General features: G+C 38.9%; 1 protein-coding gene across 1 annotated transcript in view; it reads right to left on the minus strand.

Annotated features, from left to right (window-relative positions):
- LOC131471939 (raftlin-like) overlaps nucleotides 1-3,464 on the minus strand; it is a 246,786-nt gene extending 243,322 nt beyond the window's left edge. Inside the window, exon 1 of the mRNA XM_058648756.1 lies at nucleotides 3,139-3,464. The gene's annotated coding sequence lies outside the window, so the exon portion shown is untranslated. The remainder of the gene's footprint in view (nucleotides 1-3,138) is intronic.
- Between the last annotated feature and the right edge of the window lie 16,455 nt (nucleotides 3,465-19,919).

The raw sequence follows: 19,919 nt of genomic DNA on the forward strand, positions 1-19,919 counted from the left end.
AGGTCTGCTGGAACTGTGGAGGAGAGCTCAGCCACTTAAGTAGGAAAAACAAAACCTCAGAGAGAAAGGAGAGAGGGGGAGAGAGAGAGAGAAAAAAAAAAAGCAGGTGGAGTGCGTCGCCAAGCTGATCCTCCGAGGACCGAGCGCAGAGAGAGAGAAGCTTCAGACGAGAGCAGCAGCAGCAGCAGCACCGCTATACGGCTGCTGCTGCTGCCGCCGCCACTGCTGCTGCTGTGCACTTCCGAGAACTGAGGACGTGCATCTTGTTATCCGTCTTATCAACTAAAGATCTTGTTATGCCACACAAGCTGCCATTTGACTGTTCAGAATAAAGCTCAGCGGATGCTTGAATATCATCTTAAAATAAAGAGGCCAAAGTGTGAATGACAAACAGGGTGAAACACCGTGAAAATCCACGGAGCAAAGTTAATGTTTGCATCCAGACAACTTTGTACTCAAATCCATTTATCAAATAATTGTTTCAGCCCTAGATTTATCGATTCACTTTTAATTAATCGTCTTAAACTATTTTGATTATCGTGTATAAAATAATTTTTTTTTTGTTTTTTTCAATAACCACAAGTTATCTGATTGTTTCAGCTTCTTAAATGAGAATATTTTCTGGTTTCTTTGCTCCATATAACAAAGAAATCCTTAAAACTGAATCATTTGGTCCATGGACAAAACAAGACATTTGAGAATGTTGTCATTTCCGGGGTTGAAAAAAAAACTTATCAACATTTTTGGCCCTACTTGTCGAACATAACGACAAAGATGGTGACAGTGAATTCAACAAAAGGAACAGCAGGTGGAGCTATGACAACTTTTTTCCCCCCAAAGTTGCATATCGGGTGATATGTTATATAAAAACAGCACTTTATGGTTCCCAAAAAAGTCCATGTTGCAAACATGACGTATATTCATATTTAACTTTCTAATCAAACTACTTATAATGAAATTATTTCAAAAGGAAATGCAAAAGGGGGGTCCCCATTTCTTATTACATTATTTTTGTGTCCAAATCATCAAAAATAATCATTTGAATACTGATTTAAATCAGTATACAATACTCTGGACTAAGACCTAGTCCAGACTAGTCTTAGACTAAGACTAACAACTATTCAGATTCATTTATTAATTAGATTAATTGGATTTTTGGTTCATTAATGGTGGACAAACGTTGATCTGTGATGATCGAAAAATCTATTGTTATTGTTTGTTTGTATTGGATTCCATTTACTGTCATACAATTAATCAGTTTAAGTGTTTTTCTTATAATTTTTTCTCAGTTTCAGCTTCTTAAATGTGATTACATTCTGGGTTTGTTAAATAAATCATTAAAATGGACAAAAGAAGGCATTTGAGGACATCATTAGTTTGTGGTTTGGGAGACACTAATCCAAATTTTTTCTGCAGACGACTAATCGATAACAAAAAGAAACAAATTCAAGCAGTTATAACTATGAAAACTAACTGATCTTTAAAATGACAACAGTCCCTTACTAATCAACACATTTTCCTAATGCAGCAGAGTCAACTTTCCCTTCTTCCCCTCAGATAAGTAAATTAAACTCATAATTATTCGTCAAACTCTTGACCTCACATACAGTTAAAGCAGCAGTATAGGTATAACAAAAATACCCCTGTTGTCATATCTCAAAAAACATAATGTTTTTGCTTCAGCACAATCTTCCAAATTACCAGAACCTGCCTACTCAGTAACAAATGCAGACGAGGAAAGGCGTGCCGGCGCCTGACAGCAGCATGGATGGCCACATTATCTCGGGGGCCTTAATGTGGGCTGAGGAGTGCAGCTGAAGAGGAGGAATATGGGACTTTTCATAGCCATAATTAAAACAGCAAGATAGATTCAGTAATTGAATGAAAAATCAGGATCTGAGCAACATCTGTGCCAACCACATAAATCATTTCAACGAGAGGCTTGAAAACGCCATAAAAACCCGTGCGACTGGGAGTCAGAGAGCCTGTCAAATGCATCTCAGGGCAACGTGGATGACAAGATAACAGACATTAGACCTGCCACTTTAATTCACCATTCTAAATAAACTGGTGGAGGGGAGAGAAGAGCCGAGCGCATGACCAGAATGTCACGACGCATGATGAATAATACTCGACTGAAAGTTGAATTTTGTGCAGTTTTTTTTCCACACAAGGCCTCAGAACAGGAGGTGGACCAGTGATCAACTGTGAGACATTCAACTCGCAGGTTCCTAAAATCTATACTCACAAAAAAGGCTGTCACATTTGCTGCTTTTGCCAAAGCCACATCAAAAACAGACTAAAAGGTCACAGTGTTTCCTGGATTGCACATGCAACAGGACTTCAATGATTGCACAACATCGACCACAAACAGTAAACCGTGAGAAAAGAATCTAAAACACAATTGTAATCAACAGGAAAGTGGTTTAAAGGCAAGAAAGCTCACGCTGCTGTGAGGAAAATCAATTGTTTTCTTTCATTTATATAAATAAAGCTCATTTTTAAAGTTGTGTTTGTGTTTTCTGACCATTTCCTACATTGTGTCACTATGAGATACAGAAACACTCACCAGTCACTTTATTAGGTACATCTGTTATATCAAATATCTACATCTTTATGCATTTCAGGACGTAAACATGGTCAAGAAGACAAGGTGAGGTGAAAACCAAGCTTTAAAATGGCTTTAAATGTGGCATTTGCGAGAGGGTTGAGACAGAATGGCCAACAAGAGAGAAAATATCCAGTGAGCAGCAGTTAACTGGGCTAAAATATCTTGTTAATGCCATAAGCTGGGGAAAAAACGGCCAAACTAGTTATATTCAGAACAATAGCAACAGTTAGAGCACGGAACAACTCATTATTATCAAAGAAAGTGTTTCAAATTTGAAGCAAGGTGGGCTAAAACGGCAGAAAACCACACCCAATGCCACTTGTGCTAGGACTCCTCTGTACCTAATAAAGTGGCCTCTAGCCAGCAGCCTCAAAAATACACCATAAATACGAATGAACACATCCATTTAAGTGATTTAAACATCAGTAGGAAAGAAAATGTGTCAGGGGAGATGATTTTCTCTTAGTTTTAGCGACAAACAAACATATCTAGACTTTATAATAACTTAATAATTTTTAGTAACATACCTCTTCCTCGTCCATTCTGTGTCATGTATCCGTCCAGTTTGCCTCTTTTTCTTCATATCTTCGTCTTTATGTCGCAAAATGGTCAGGGCTTCTCTCCCGTGAGTGTCAAAATCCACCATCGAAATGTTTGTAAACACATAATCCAACCAGCATTTCTTTAGTTTCTTTGCTCCAGCAGGAGTTTCTGGTGAGTATCTTTAGAACTAATTCACTTTCAGACTTCTTTAGAGTCGACACACTTCACTTTCCCCAACATTAGCTTGTCTTTAACGCTCTAAAAACAAGGCTGTAACTTTAATTCCGTCGCGTTTCAGACCTCCCGCACATTTCCTCCGCCATATTTGTTTGGGACAACGACGCTAATGCGCGGCCACGCCCCGTTTTGCGCGCGAGCCGATCCGCCATTTTGAACAGCTACAGTATGAAAGGAAAGCCAAAGCACAATAACAGTTGTGTTTTTTTTGCTGTTTTTTTTTTTGCTTTGACAATGAAAGTGTATATTTCCTATGTCAGTATCTCATTAAAGTATTGCTTTTTAAATTATTGCAAAAAACTTTATCAGTATGCTTTGTATTGTTAAATATAGTCTCAAGAAAAAAAAAAATTAAAGATGTGAGAGTATGATAATGAGTTAAATTACACACACATTGTAACTTCACTGTTTTGATTCCTTTTTTGTTTGGTGACGAACAGATTGTTGTCATGTAAGTGGGAATTATTTGGACAAATGTGTTGTTTTGTCCAAATAGTGTTGCCGCACCACATCCTGTGCAAATTGGAATCCATTTAGAACCAAAACATTCCGCATTACTTTAGTCAAAATGTATTTTTGAAACTGATTTCCTTTAGTGACAAATATTTTAGTTTTGTTTGCTCTGAGCTACGGCAGCTATTGAAACTCAGGGTAATTGCTTCATTCACACTGGACAGCAAGATTACTTACAAAGTCGTTTAGTTAAAAAAAAAAAAATCAATTTAGGTGATTTGCTTAGCAAGGTGAAGCAATCAGCGCTGAGAGTCAGATACTGACTAGGGTTGTCACAAATTCTCCAAATCCTTGATTTCAATCCGCAATTCCACAAAAGGTCGAGATTGTGAAGTTTTTTCAGTCGATATTCGATTTCTGACGCAATATTATTTAGATCCCACATTTGCCTCATCCTCTCTGTAAACTGTACACGTTTTAAATGATAAGGTGTTCACGTTAGATCGTAAAAATGATTGACACAAATTTTCCATGTTCAGATCAAATAAAAAGTTTATTGACAGGTTCAAAAAGTCCATTCACCCTCTAATAGTTCTCTGCATTTTCCCTGTGCTTTGCATACATGCATATGCATCATAATGTGCTTTATCTCCGTGCCAACAAGTATTTAGGAGGCGTACCGTAGGTGTACAATCGTTTCAAAAGGGTGCTTATCTCATTTTGGGATCATTCTCCTCCTTCTGAGATTTGGGGCTGACTCAGACTCAAATGTGAGAACCACCTCGCTGTGCTAATCTTGTTTTCGTCAGCGGAGTCTGGGATTTCATATTTTCCATTCTGCTGTCCCACCTGGTCACCAGGAGAGTTCCTAAACCACACATTCCTGGAGATAAACAGCAAACGTGTGATCCAAACGAGGGAGGAAACCCACTTAGCCCAGTGTTGAGGCGGTGGGTGGCAGGAAAGGCGGTCCCTCGATGCTTTAAGACGATATCACCCGAGACTGAGCGCTGCCTTCCTTAATAAAAGAAGAGCGATATTCAAATCGTTTAAAGTCCTTCCTCGGCTCAGTGGGGACACTCTACTTACAGGGAAATATGGTGACTATACGTAGGATTTAGGTTCTCATTTTCAGTTTTTACCTAAATGAAATAGGTTTGAAGACATATTCTGATAAAACACCAGGCTGTCATTCGGAGCGCGGGAAGTTTGTTAATCTCAAAGTTTGCTCCAAGTGCAGATTTCTGCCAGAATCCTGCAGCTCCGTGTGATCAAGACCTCAGTCACACACATTAATATACTTGAAAGGCATGTTCCTTGGGTAGACATGATCCCCGCTCTAATTATTCAATAATCTAATGACACAATTGGTCATGGTGAGCAACACCACGCACTGACACCAGATGGTGGCTTTTTGCAATGAACCCCCCCCCCCCCCCCACACACACACACACACACACACACACACACCACACACACACACACACACATACACACACCCTCTGTGCATCCTTATTTCAGTTCACAGAGAGGCTTCGTCTGTGCTGTGCAACTTTGCCAAACATGATTTTCACAAATTCATCTCAGAGATTCTGGGTCCATTTTGGAATCAGAAATCACCACGTTTGTCATTTTCAGGAGCTGCAGATGTTCAAATGCAGTTATTTGTCGTAGCAGCACGCATGTCGCAGACCCTGGTATACTTGCGCGTCAGGGTCCTGTAGTATCTGACTTCACCATAGGGTGGCGGTGCAAGTCTGGACGCAGGGAATAGGACTCATTCCTACCAATGAAGAAGAAAAATTACGCTTAAGCTCCCTCGGACATGTCTGGTTTTTGAGCGGTTCATCAGCAGAAAGGTCCGCCGGACAGGGGGAGTCGGGGTGTCAGCCGGTTTCGAGGGTCGCCAGATCGAGGCTCAGATGACTGTCCTTGGCGACTACTTCTTCTTCTGTTGCCGAAATGATTTTTCTGCTTGGTGAACGGGGCTTAATACCCTTAGAAATTTGTGCATGCGCTGTCGAGGCGCACTCAATGTGCTCAATCAATTTATTTTGATTTTATGGCGCTATATTTGTCAAACTCTACACTTGCTTCTGCCCCTTACTAAAAACAACACCACATACCAGGTACTATCACTGATGGAAAAGCTAAAAGTGTAGTGTAAGTCAAGTCTCTTCTTGGAGTGAAACTTCATCATCTGTAGGTAGGAAGGTGTGTGTGTGTGTGTGTGTGGTTTTCAGCACTTTCAACATTCACTGACTTTGCTGCAGCCGCAGCTGCAGGGACACGGTGACGTGATGACCTTGATCTGAGGCAGTTTTCCTCGAGGCTGCTCCAGGGCATGGGGACAGAACGTCAGGAAAGGTTTGTGCAGGAGTGTGTGCACGAGTGTGTGTGTGAGTTTGTGTGTGTTTGTCTGTGATCGAATCAACCTGTGGGAACAACTTTCACACAGAAGATTAACACGGGATAATGTGTGAAAATGGGGGAACCAGAATCAGCTATTAACAAAAAGATGATTTTTTAAGGGTAATGTTGCCTCTTTAGGACATTTTTTCTGCCATAAACGCTGACCTTGTCAGGACCAATAGCCCTCATGGAGAGCAAAACCTGGTCCTAATGAGGTCCTTCAACTGGTTATGGTTAGGGATAAGATTTGAGAATTAAAAAATACATACCAAACAGGAGCTTTTTCATTAAAACTGATTTAAGTGATACATGTTAAAGAAGTGCAACAGCTACCACTAGCCTTTAAAATGCTGTGTTAATGAATGGATGTGAATGGGTGAATATCACATCAGCAACAGGCAGAGACTGAACGTGAAAGTGCGTCTGCTCTGAACAGCAGCGGCAGAGACAACAACAGTGGAGAATTATCACATGATGAGGAGACAATAAGTCAACAATAACAGACTGTAAAAACTTTAATTTTAATATCTAGTTAACCTTGGCTGAAGACTGTTTTGAAAATGTTGTCCACAGCATCTACATTTGAACACATCTGCATTGTAGACCCTTGTTTTTATTTTCCTATGGCCAAGACATTTTTGAGAGGGATGATGAGGTTTTTTTAGGTTTGGTAACACTTGGCGTTTATGACCAATAGCTGCAGCTCTCTGTGTTCCAGTAACTGAGTGGTCGTTGATTGATTGGGTGGGAGTGGGTGGGTGGAGCAACAGACCAAAACACAAACAGCAGAAGATAAATTTGAATTGTGAATAAACTGGCTGCATTATTACTCTTTGACGTGATGTAGATAACTCCTGCCCTCTCCTCTCTTTTCCCTGTTTATTATTTATTCATTGATTTGCAACGTATGGTTTTGGGGGAACTGTTGTAATTGATTTGTCCTTTGGGGCAAATAAAGTTTGAATTATTCATTCATATTTAACACGTTTCCTCAGTCTCTGGTGACACACACACTATCACGGTCTCTTTATGTTGTATTATAACACAGTTTCTCACGTGCGGCTCCTTTAAGTCGCGATTTACTGTCGACTCAATGGTTTTTTTTCTCCGGCTTAAATTAAAAAGACAAATATCTCATTTGTTCGCAGAAATATAACTCTAACTTATCCTTAAGTAGGTAATTCCCCCGTCTTTCTCCTGGTACCTTCAGCATCTGTTTACACCGCTGACCCTTGTTTGACATTTTCTTTGATATGATGGAACAGAGCAGTTTCTCCCCCCCTCCCTCCTTCTCCTTCTCTCCTTTTCCATTATGGAAAATTATTAACATCTGCTACACAGACATCAGGAGAAGTCATGCATGCCTTAATGGCCCCTTGTTTAGTCATTTATGGGTAAGCATGTCATTATTCCAGGATTTATGATCGACCACATAGAGGATGCATTCTCCCGGAGTTTCACCTAGCAATTATTTATTTTGATTTTTATGGCAACAAAGTTTCCTCTCCTCCCTCACTATCCAATTAATGCTAATGATCACGTCTTAGCTGCTTTAGCTGCTTTTTTCTTTCTTTATCTGCGTGGATGTAAAACACCGTGTGATGAGCCTGCTTTTTTTTTTTAACATTAATAAGAATAAGTAGTCATGATAGGGCCCTCGACCCACGCAACTCGTCAGATCCGATTCATGTAGTCCTGTTTACGTCAAAGCTTTCAAAAAGAATGGAATTCAAAATGGAATTTTAAAGTAGTTTTCCTGCCATTTTAACCTCAACTTTGTCGGAGCACTGAGGCCACACCTTTAGATGTAGAGAAAAATCCTTTGAAAACTTTTAATCATTAACTTGTATAGAACATATAGACTGAGTTTGACGCAGCTAGCTCAAACGTGCTAGGGACAAGTTTGTTCAAATTTGTAGACAAGCCATTTTTGTTTTTCCAAAATGGCCAACTTCTGGGTGGGCGGAGCTAATGGAAGTACACTACAAATTTGTTTGGGATCATGAAAGCAAAGAGTGTAACAAGTTTGGTCAAAATCGGAAGAACTATGTGTGACTTAGACACGATAGAAAAAATCAAATGTTTAGCATTTAACGCGATTTTGCTCTCACATCAAACATTTCCCAAAAAATACTTAAGAAACTTTGGAGTAAGTCCGACAAACCCACCAAATTTAGTACAGATCCGACGACCTTTGTCTGACCATGACCAGACCTCTGGGGGTGCTACAGAGCCCTGGGGCCATGTACGGGTTTGTGCCCTATGCCACTATCACAAGAGAAAGAGTTTTTATGCATGATAACCTCCTCAAATATCAGACAACGTTGGAGAATAATAATAATCTCAACAGGAACAATAAGTTTACTTAAGAGCCAAAGAACGCAAAGTAAGTCAGTGAATAACAATGATTTTCTCTTTAACCTTTGTTTAAGGTCATTTTATTTCCATTTTAAACAGTTTATACTCGGCTCTGACGTTACAAAATATGGTTTGTTGATCACCACAGTAAAAAAAATCCAATCACTTTCAAATTTGATTGGTGTTAAACTGTACATTTTACCCTTTAACATGTATGTTTATTTCTTGAAATACAATTGCACATACTGTACTATGTATACTAATATTGTTTTGGTGATTTTTACGTTTTATTTCCTTATTTTTATATAGTATGCTGTATGACTGAAGGAAGGACACTGAAATAAAATAAAAATATGAAGTTATAGCACACATGTAACATTTCTGGGATCACGATCTTGAATCTTGACAATATTTCTCCTTTTAATTTAAGCTTTAAAAGCATCACACTGACATTTTAGACGTGAATAAGGAGAGTGAACAGCTCACGGCACATGTAGATGTGATCACCCGTCACAGTGTTATCTCTGCATCTCCTTCCTTCTCCTCAGATCGTCGGCGTCTCCTTGTTGTTTCCAGATCTCGTCGCTGATATTTCTTCTTTTTTTAAGGACCTGATGTGACGACGCATCTGATCAGCGCTAAATGCAAGCTCCTTATCGCACACACAGATTGGTTCCACCAGCAGCGAGACACGAGATTATCAGTCTATTAAGAGTCAAACTAGCATATGGCAACACAGATCACATTAATGCTGATCTCCATTCACCCTGCGTTTAAAAAAAAGGGTATTACTGGGATGGTATCAGGCAGACAGACACAAAAATATCTGTCTCCTCTTTTGTCGTCAGCTTCTATCTTGTCTATTGTCTTTATTAAGCACTTTGTCACTTTTCTTTCAATAAAAAATGTGGTATTTTAACTCAATAACGTCACTTTTCAAAGTTTTGACAGTTGTTTATTTTGATTTTTCCCCCCCCACACTCCTGGGTACCTACGTACATTAAATACAGAGATGACTGCAAACACAGCGCTGCAGTATTAATCAGTGCAATATTGTCATCTTAAATGTTATGCTTTGTTTATATTGCTCTTCATTCTGACATTTTATGATTGCTGTTGTAATTAGAGCAGGTAGATTATTGGAGCGTGTTATGAGACTTGCAGCTTTATCGCCGACATAAATCCAGAATATTTATCCTGCTTCTGCGATCAACAACAATAGTTTTTTATTGACCAGGAAAATAAAAACAACTGACTTGGAAGTAAAGTACTCAAAACTTGTTTTTTTAAGAAAAAAAAGAAACACTGATGTTTATGAAACACTGACAACCAATCATTGCCTTAAGGAAAATATGATGGACTATTTATATAACGTGTACATGTTGACTTAAATGTAATTTAACTCTCAAAAGGTTAAAAACACGTGTATTGACCTTTAGCTTTAAAGGGATTCTCTTAATTCATAAGTTGAGAGTTGAACTTTGAGTTCAAGTGAATATTTCTGCCAAATTTGAGAGGATTCCCTTATGACACGGGCAACATGCCATGTTCACACGTCACAAAATCTGATTTCCGAGGTCAAAATCAGTCCAAATGTTGCCTTGATGTTAGGAAAAAAAGTCAGACTGACTAAAACCAGACTTTTAAAGTACACATGAACATGTTAGTGTGAGATTGGGAGTTGATTTATTATGCTATTTATGATATACTGAATGTGTAATCAAGTGGACTCAAGTTGGCTTCAGTCTGCCCACACATTTTTTACTTTTTACTTTCACTATTACTTACTTTTTAATACTTTTACTACTAAAACGTAAGTACATTTTATATCAGAAAATGACTTTTGATACTTAAGTACAGTAAATGTCATAAACTTTAAGACTTTTACCACTGACACTTGGTCCTGTTAGCGTAACTGTTAGCAAAGATGGCGGACAATGTTTACATTCTGGGAATGTACTACAATATGTATTACTAGAATACTAGCCGTATTCTAGTAATACAAAGCTAAATGCAAATTAAGTTAAGTATTCCAATAAGTAATAGTATAAAAATAATTGACTTCAACTTCTACCAAAGTCATTTACTGGTAACATACTTGTACTTTTACTCAAGTATCACCTTTAAGGTACTTTATACTAAAGATGCGAGTGGCAGCCATCTTAGAATCCTATGTCCGGGTTTTTGAAGTTGCTCCAACTTTCCGAGTTAGAACTCCGACTTAGGTGAAGGAACTCGATAAATCTGGGCCGCACCATAATAACAAGGAGCAGAAAATGGTCATATCGCCACCTAGTGTAGCGGAGTCTCAATTCCGTGTCTTTGTTTGTATTTAAAAATCTAAATCTCATCACTTCCTTCTTGATTTAAAGAGAATGTTTGTGCCAGATTTAAGAAAAAAGGCTTTCCCTCAAGATAAGATTTTACATTACAGGATTTGGACGTGAAGTAAAATGGACAGACAACCTGATAATAAATAAAAATAAACCTAGGGCCACAGCTGTTGACAACACAGAGGCACAAAAAAACAAAAAAACACCGTAACTCCCACTGAACTGTGGCGTTCAGGCTCCGCGCCGCGTTTGTTAACCTTGAATCTCGTGCCGCTCTCTGTTCCGAATGACAGGCGAGACGTTGTGACGAGTCTTAACAGTTCAGCCATATGTGCTCTGATTTCCCTCTGTTCAGCAGCTTTGTTTTTGCCTTTTCAAACTGTGCCAAGAAAATGAAAATGGAAATTTTTTAAGAGGAGCAGAAGAAGAAGAAGAAGAAGAAAATATGCCCGTCATCTCACACTGTAAAATGATTAATGACTTTGATTCATTAGCGTGGAATTACAGATGACAAAGACATTAAGCTCCAACCTTGCTTTTCTAAGTGCATCATTCACCGGTTCACTCCGTATGCATTTATTTTGGAGGAGGAAAGCTTTTATCGGGTTTAACCTCATCCCTTCATCAAAAAAAAAACACCTCACCTTGAAGACACGAGGTAAATAAAGCGGCTTTAGTTACACGATTCATTTAAAAAATCATCTTGCAGTGTCAGTCATTGTATCGAGAGTCGTTTTAAAAAGCGGAGCTGTCCTGCCAACTTGAACTTTGATTTTTTTTTGTCGAGAAAATGTAATATCTTTTTCTTTCTCTTCTAATTTTTCTTTTCACATTTATTTACATTTGAAACTCTGAAGCTCTTTTGAATTTACGCTTCAGGCTAATTGATTAATTGGCAGCGCTCCAGTAAAATATGGTGTTGCTTGTAAATAGTTTTAAGTAAGTGTCCCCCGCCCGTCTGCTGCGACTCGCTGGTACACTACACTGCTTTTATACCATGTTATACATTCATATATTTATGTTTTTGGCTGCGTTTGTCTGTGCGTGAGCAGCATAACTGCAAAAGCAAGGGACAGATTGTCATGGGATTTTCCGGGGGGGAATTACGGCACAAATAATAATGGAATAAAATTTTGGGTAGAAATGGGTCAACGTCAACAGGGAAATGAGCTTCTACTACGTCAGCAACCATTTTCCTGAGATGCTTACGGCCTTTTCCAGCTCTTCTTCAACAGAACATGTCAATTTTGTGGATTATTTTCCGATTTCGACGCACATATGAGAGGACACCAGGGTGATTTAGAGCTGGTATTGTCCAAAAGGTGCGTGGTTGTCATGGCCTCGGCTCAAATCACAAATCTAAAAGATTAAAAATGGGAGTTTGTTTGAAGACTGGAAGACCACAATCTCTGACAACGCTTCCTGTGAATTATATGGAAGAATGTAAGGTGTTTTCTTGTCAGTGGAACATAACCTCTGAACATTTTCCCACTTCATAAATCAGTTTCTCTTCACAAATTGGTACACGTTTATTTCCAAGGCTATTTCTGGATAAGCTGCCGCTCTACATGAGCTCTAAGTTTGAAAACACAGCATAAAGAACACTTATAGTCTCAGAGGCAGCAGCCGGCTCAGTTTTAAGGTGCCAATGGTGAGGACAGAGTCTTTGGTCCGTGGCCTCGGAATGACCTACAGGTCTGTTTGCAGTTGGGGTCTTTGATTTTTAGTCTCTAGTTGCACCTGTAACATCTAGCTGTTTTTACTCTTAATATTTTAGCAGTAACATTGTTTTTGTTTTGTCTTTTAAAAGATGATTATTTGATAATTTAAGCAAAAGCTTCAGTGAACCATAATGTTTTTTTTAGGCCTGATTTAAATGAGCTGACAGTCACTCAAGTATATAGGAGGTTATGCTGCTTCACTTTTGTTTGGTTCTGCTTCTGCAAAACACACAGTAAGAAAAACTTGTCCCTGATGATCTTAGATCTAGACCATTCAGTGCTTTGAAGGCAGAGTAAGATATTGGAAATCCAGTTTCCTGGTATTAGTCAGGACTCAAAAGGTATTATAATAATAATAATAATAATAATAATAATAACTAGGACTGCTCGTAGGACCCCACATGACTCAGGGACTGTGAGAAATTTCATGTAGTCCTGTTTATGTTAAAGCTTCCAAAAAGTGGCTTTTTAAAGTAGTTTTCCTGCAATTTTAACGTCAACTGTGTCAGAGCGCAGAGGCCACGCCTTTTGACGTAGAGAACATCCTTTGGTAACTTTTAATCATTTATTTGTCTAGAACATATGAACCGACTTTGAGGCGGCTAGCTCAAATGTGGTAGGACGGGTATAATGGAAATACATTAGAAATTTGTTTGGAATCATGAGCGCAACAAGTGTACCAAGTTTGGTTAAGAACAACTATGTGTGACTTGGACATGATAGAAAATCTCCAAAATTTAGCATTTAACGCAATTTTGGCCACTTTAGCTTCCGTCAAAAAATCCCCAAAAAGTCCTCAAGAAACTTTGGAGTGAGCCCAACACATTCACCAATTTCATCCTGTCAACTTTTGTCTGACCATGACCCAACTTCTGGGGGCGCTATAGAGCCCTGGGGCTACGAACAGGTTCGTGCCCTATGTCACTATGGCATTTTTCACAGACCCGACCTCTGTGCCAAATTTCAAGAGTTTGTTTGCACGTTAACGCCCTCAAAAATGAGCGCAACGTGCTATAAAAAGTTTAAAGAACCACTGATCTGTTGCAAATTGTGCACTAAAGTATTCCTTGTGTTGTGAAGTGCTTGTGTTGAGCACGTTGGTGAATCTCGGTAGTTCCAAACGTTCCCTATAAACCAAATTAGTGTTGAATTGAGTACAAAATTCCAAGTGCAATCACTCCTTTCATGAGTGTACTGTACTTTGCCCTGAAACCCTCCGCCGTCGTACTGTACGGCGACCGCAGTGACCTTGAGAAGCTCCCGAAGAACCTGAGCTAAAAAGTTCTTCCCGCAGGAGATCCGTGCTGCACTGCTGCCGGATACCGGAGCGCGTATTAGACGCTGATCTGTTTAATTACAGTCTGAGTCGCGCGCCATCTGTACGAGCACCTCGTCGCCTCGCCGCACCATCCAAACGACTTAAAGAATCCACACACACACACACACACACATTGTCCTCCAAGGACACGCTTAATTGAGTTTGGGCGTCGTCAAGCGAGTCTCCGGCGCTTTGTGGTTTAAAAACGAACAAACAAACAAACAAATATGACCTGATCGGGGAAAAACTAGCTATTACATGCACAACTAGGGTTATTCGGGAACAAAGCGTGTTTACAGGTTTAAGTCGTGTGACGGAGCACGGCCGGAGCGACGCAGGTAAGAATAACTGGAAACATGGTAACGATATTGTTCTGCGGGAGGCGTGAAAACAGACGTTTTGTAAATGGATTTGGAAAAGCGACGCAGAGGAGACGAGGGGAGGCTAAATCTGTCGTGTTCATTTGTGACGGACTTGGCGTGGAGCTGTGACTCGGGCTTGGATAAAGAAAAGACACTTGCAGCAGAATTTCTGCCAGTCTTTGGCTCTCCGTGTTTAACAAACCCCCCGCGCCCCCCCCACCTTTACCTCCACCACTGCTTCTCCATCACACACACACACACACACACACACACACAACCTTCCAAAACCGTACAGTACTTCCGAACCCCGGCGCTCCTCCACTCTCACACCCATTAATCCCCCTGCATGTCGGATCCCAGCCAGGTAATTACTGTTTAAAAATACTTCATCCCATTCTTCTGCCCTAAAAACAAAACAAAACAAAAAATAAAAGAAAGAAAGAGTCAAACGGGAACAAAGGGAACACAGTTCTGAACGACGACGACGACAAAGAGCCTCGCGCTTTGAATAAATTCTCTTTTTCTCCGGCTGGAAACGTCGGCTTTGTTCGTGTACGTGCGTGCGTGTGTGTACAAGGTGTCGGAAACCAGATCTCCAGCTACTTCATATTTAAATGCAGCTGTCACGCTCTGGTTTTAGCCACACGTGGTTTTTCCACTAAGTTGGTCATGCGGCTGCTGCTGATGATGCTGCTGCTGCTGCTGCTGCTGCTTTCGGGGAGAAAAACAAGAAAGGCTTATTTAAACCTGTTTGTTTGTTGATTCACATCCTGACTAAATAATTTGTCGGGGAGATGTTTTCATCAGCGTGGGTTTATCCGTGAGTTTGTTCTTCTGTGTGAAACTTCCCGTCTACAGTTTGTGACGCATTAATCTGGATTATTTTTTGATGGTTAGTATGCTTTGGTAAGAATCGACACACTGACACAATGATGTCACAAACATCTACTCTCTCTTCTCATGGGCAAAACTGTAATAAGAACTCCTCAGATTTGGTTTGTGTGTGCAGGTACAGGTACTCTACTAGCACACCAAGTCTCACCTGTGTCTAATCCAGATTACAGATTTGGCGGTAATTTAAATGTAACATGGTTCAGTCCCATTCAACAAATGCAGATGTGTAGATTTCAGCGATATATGAACGATCATTTTGTCGTGATTATAAAGCACGTAAAGTTCTAAACAGATCCAGAAAAGCCCCCCCCACATTAGAGGATAATTGGCCAGATTTTGGTCCCGATCTGGACCCTTCCCACAATGGGGGCCTTCTGATTTGAGGCTGGTTTGAACAGGGATTAACCCACACGATTTCAAACCATAAATATTAAACATTAAACATCAATGAAACATTAAACGAGCCTGGTAGACGCTAGAGAAAGAGGTCAAACTTGTGGGTTTTAAATCACACGAGTTTCTATGAGATCCCAAATCCCTGAACTCGTTTGATTGATCACTCAAGTGTGTGGTCCCGGGTTTCTGCTTTTGCTGGATTAAAACATTGAAAATGTCAGAGTTGAAGCAGAATAAAGTTGTCTGGATCCAGTGGATGAAAACGAGTTGAAGGCTTGACGGACGTCTGTAAACACCTTGTTCAGTGTCTGCAGTGACTTTCAAACTTTATCTGTGAACGTCTGCCGCAGTGGACACAGTCTGTCACAACACGGCAGTGCAGCCGACACGAGAAATGAAAAAATGAAAAGAAAACCAGACATTGTTAACAAGGTTTTTCATATCACATCATACAGAGAGTTTTTTGACCCTGTGAAGCAGGAATAACAACAATAGCACTTTTTAAAACAAGGTGATTCACGGAATAAAAAAAAAAATCAACTGAACTGTCAACAACACAGTTCATGACAAATAAAAATAATGATAATGAATAATCAGTCGATACAAGAAACGATAAAAAAATGTTTAAAAAGTGATTTAAAAGTCAGTCTAAAGTGATTTATTAATATTTTGGGGCGACACAAAAGCGGATTTAAAAGGTTTTTCTTATAAATTATTTGTAGAAATACAATTTTGTGTTAGTTTTAAGTCTGAATTTGAACTTATTAGTATTAGTATTTTAAGTGAAAAATGTCTATATCAAAGAACTATGGAAGGATTTACCCATTGATATGAATCTCGACAACCTTCACTTAATGAGAATATTCTATACCCACTTGTATCTAACTAGATTTTGACCATTTAATGATATTACTATTTTATGCTTTTACACAATTTGACATTGTTTTGGAGTCAGTGTGTCAAAAAAAAGACATTGTGTATTAGTAGATTGAATATATTTAAGCGTGCAAAACTTTTTTCCTTCCATGTTTTTTGCTGTTGACTTCACATGGAGCCTCCAGTGATGTGGCAACAAAGCAACACGTCTAATGTCTTCGCCTTTGTCTTAATCTTCACACCTGTCCACCGCACATCCACTTAATACAGCGCAAACCCACGTTTTTTCTAAAGTGTGACCCACAATTAGTTGGAAAGATGATGCCTTAATAACGCGCGAGGCGACTGTGTCAGAGTCAAACTCCTCGCTCTTTCACGCTCGAGGAGCTGAAAAAAAAGGGAAAAAAATGCTGGTGTTGTGACATCATTTCCCTAAGAATAGAGAGAGAGAGATGATGGAGGGGTGAGAAACGACTGCAGCGTCAGTTAATATGCAGCTGGTGGGTGGATGTGTGTGTGTGTGTGTAAATATAACTGCATGTTAATGTGTGTTTGTCACTTTGTAAAGATGGTTCGTCTCCTCAGGTTCAAGCGATGTTAAATATGGTTTTTTTGGGGGGGGGGCATGTCACTGTGGTGAGAAACATGTAAGTGAAAAAGTGTAAGTTTTGTGAGGAGGGAAAACAAAAAATCCACCTGTGAGTGAAATAAACTGGAAAAAACAACTGGAAAAGAAGTCAAAAAGGGAATTTAATCAAATATTTCGACTGCCATAAGGGCCGAGAGGACTAGTAAATGTAATGATGGTCACATTATTAGGTACACTTGATTAATGCTTGTTAGAGCTGTAGTTCAGAGGTCTCAAGCTCGCCACTTAATATCAAGTGATAATGAGTTATTTCTGTATGTTTTTTTACTTTATGGATTAATTTATCATTTTTTATAAGGCTCTTTAAAATTTCAACACAAATATTGTTATGGTGTTATGATTGAATTCCCACAATTAAAAAGTAGCTTTTTGCTCAAATGTCGGGACTTTTTTCACTTGACAGTTAATTCTTTAAATACAAGATGAACGTTTTCATTCCATAAGCCTTGACTTGGCAATTTGTATGTTAAATAGCATGTTAAATATTATGTGTCTTACTGAAACAAAGAAATGACCGCCTCACTTTATCACTTCCAGGTCACTTGCTACAAAGAACTGTGGCTTTTTGTGCATTAGTTTCAACTTTTGAAGCATTAGAATGAGGAAGAAACGTGATTTAAGTGACTTTGAACAGTGTATACGACTGTTGCTCCAGTCGTATACCGTTGCTCATGCGTCTATAAAAAGAGAAAATATGTAGAGCAGCAGAGAAAGTGCCTTAATGCCAGAGGTCAGAGGTCAATGACCACAAAGCAAAACACTCACTGGAATAAAAACCCGTAACAACCAAGGTATGAAGATCATCTCTGAACACCAGTTGCCTCTTTTGTCACGTGTCCCTAATAAAGTGGCCACTATGTGAAAATCAATGCTTTAGCAATGTAACAAGCGAAAATGGTGCTTTTTGTCATTTTCTTCTTAAAACCCACAAATAATGTGTTTGTTTAACTTTCACTCAGATGCAAAAGTCAATCTTTATTTACCTGAAACATAATTCTATGATTTTATATTCCCCAGATAGAATTTAAATGTTTCTTTTTTTTCATTGGATATAATTGGTCATGGTCAAGTGTTTTTATTATTACATTGTTTTAATTGTGCTTGTATTTGTAAAGCACTGTTAAAAGTGCTAGATAAAGATCATTATTATTACCCAGACATCAGTCTGGAACTAAAGTACAACATAAAATTGGACGCTACAAATTCCAGAATTTGACTTCAATTTAAAAATCTGAGCCTCTCTTGTTTCCCCACATGTTCTTTGCAACACATGAGTTAATGGACAGTATACATTTAACAGAACATGCCAGATGTGGGCTGAAAAATAATGATAAACATCATGTAAAACATATAAAAAAAAAAAACATGTTTCATAAACTTGATAAAATAACAGTATTTTTCCCAAAGCATTGTGTGAAACAATGGGAACCTTCAAGTGAAAACATGGGAATAATTGATACTTACAGATACACTTTCTGGTCATTTTATTTTCTCACAGGTGTGTGTGTGTGTGTGTGTTTTTTTCTCCTCTCAAACGCACAAACGCGTGGATGTAATTAGACGGTGTGTGTGGACAAAAGAGAGAGATGTCTTGTGGCATATGGCGAGGTCAGGTGCATGCCGGAGAGGAAACTTGTCACGCGGCGGCAGAAATCTATTAACTTGCCTACATATGGATTTATGACAACAACTGGCATAAGGAATCATGAATAACTTAGAGACGGATGTTCTTATATAAGCATCAATTGTTAATTGAAGAAGCTGTCACACTCCCCGGGGCTGTCAACATAGTTTATAAGCGTTCAAACTCAGCTTTATCAAATTAATGGTCTATTCAGTGCCGCCGCTTTCTCCTTAAATCCATCTTTTGAGTGTTTTTTTTATACGGAGAAAAACACTTCATTCTCTACACGGAGAGAATATTTACTGACGTGACAGTGTCAGTTATTGTTCTGTAATCTGTGATAATATGTATAATTCCACCAAATGTATTATTGATGTCCATTGTTTGCCTGACAGACATGTGGAACTTTTGTTTTTCCAACTGTTCCAACGTTTCCCCCATTGTGCTATTTCTGGGTGCACCTGTGTTTAAGGTGAACGCTGATTTGTTCTGAGAATGTGTGGAAGTGCAGCTACTTCCTGTTATCGCTAAAGTTTAACCACAGTTGTGCAATAACTACTACAACAAAAGATAATGTAAAATGTTTATTACAACTAATAAAATGAAACATCACTGTATAATTACTATAATTACTACAAAGAAAATGTGGATTAATGTGTCAGAAGTATAATTGGTGTTGCTCCATCATGGCACTCTATTAGCATAGCACGCTAATATGTCCCAGTCATAAGCACACTAACTAGCTAAACTAAGCCTAAGCCACTTTGCCATATGCAATGAGTCAGCAGAAAAAAACAACACTGATGCGAATACAGGATGTTAGCCTGATGCTATATATTTATTTTTGCCACAGCAGGGGGCGTTGTATTTGATGTTTATGTTAGTTAACATGTTTATGTTAGTTAACATGTAGCTAACTTTTCAAAAGTAGGCAACTTATCATACTGTATGTGGCTAACATGTATCATATGTGGCTAACTTATCATATTGTACATGGCTAACATATATTGTAAGTGGCCAACTTATATCATATGTGGCTAACTTATCATATTGTACGTGGCTAACATATACTGTAAGTGGCTAACTTATATCATATGTGGCTAACTTATCATATTGTACATGGCTAACATAT

Source organism: Solea solea, chromosome 13 (assembly GCF_958295425.1).
Source record: "Solea solea chromosome 13, fSolSol10.1, whole genome shotgun sequence".
In the NCBI taxonomy this organism is placed as follows: Eukaryota; Metazoa; Chordata; class Actinopteri; order Pleuronectiformes; family Soleidae; genus Solea; species Solea solea.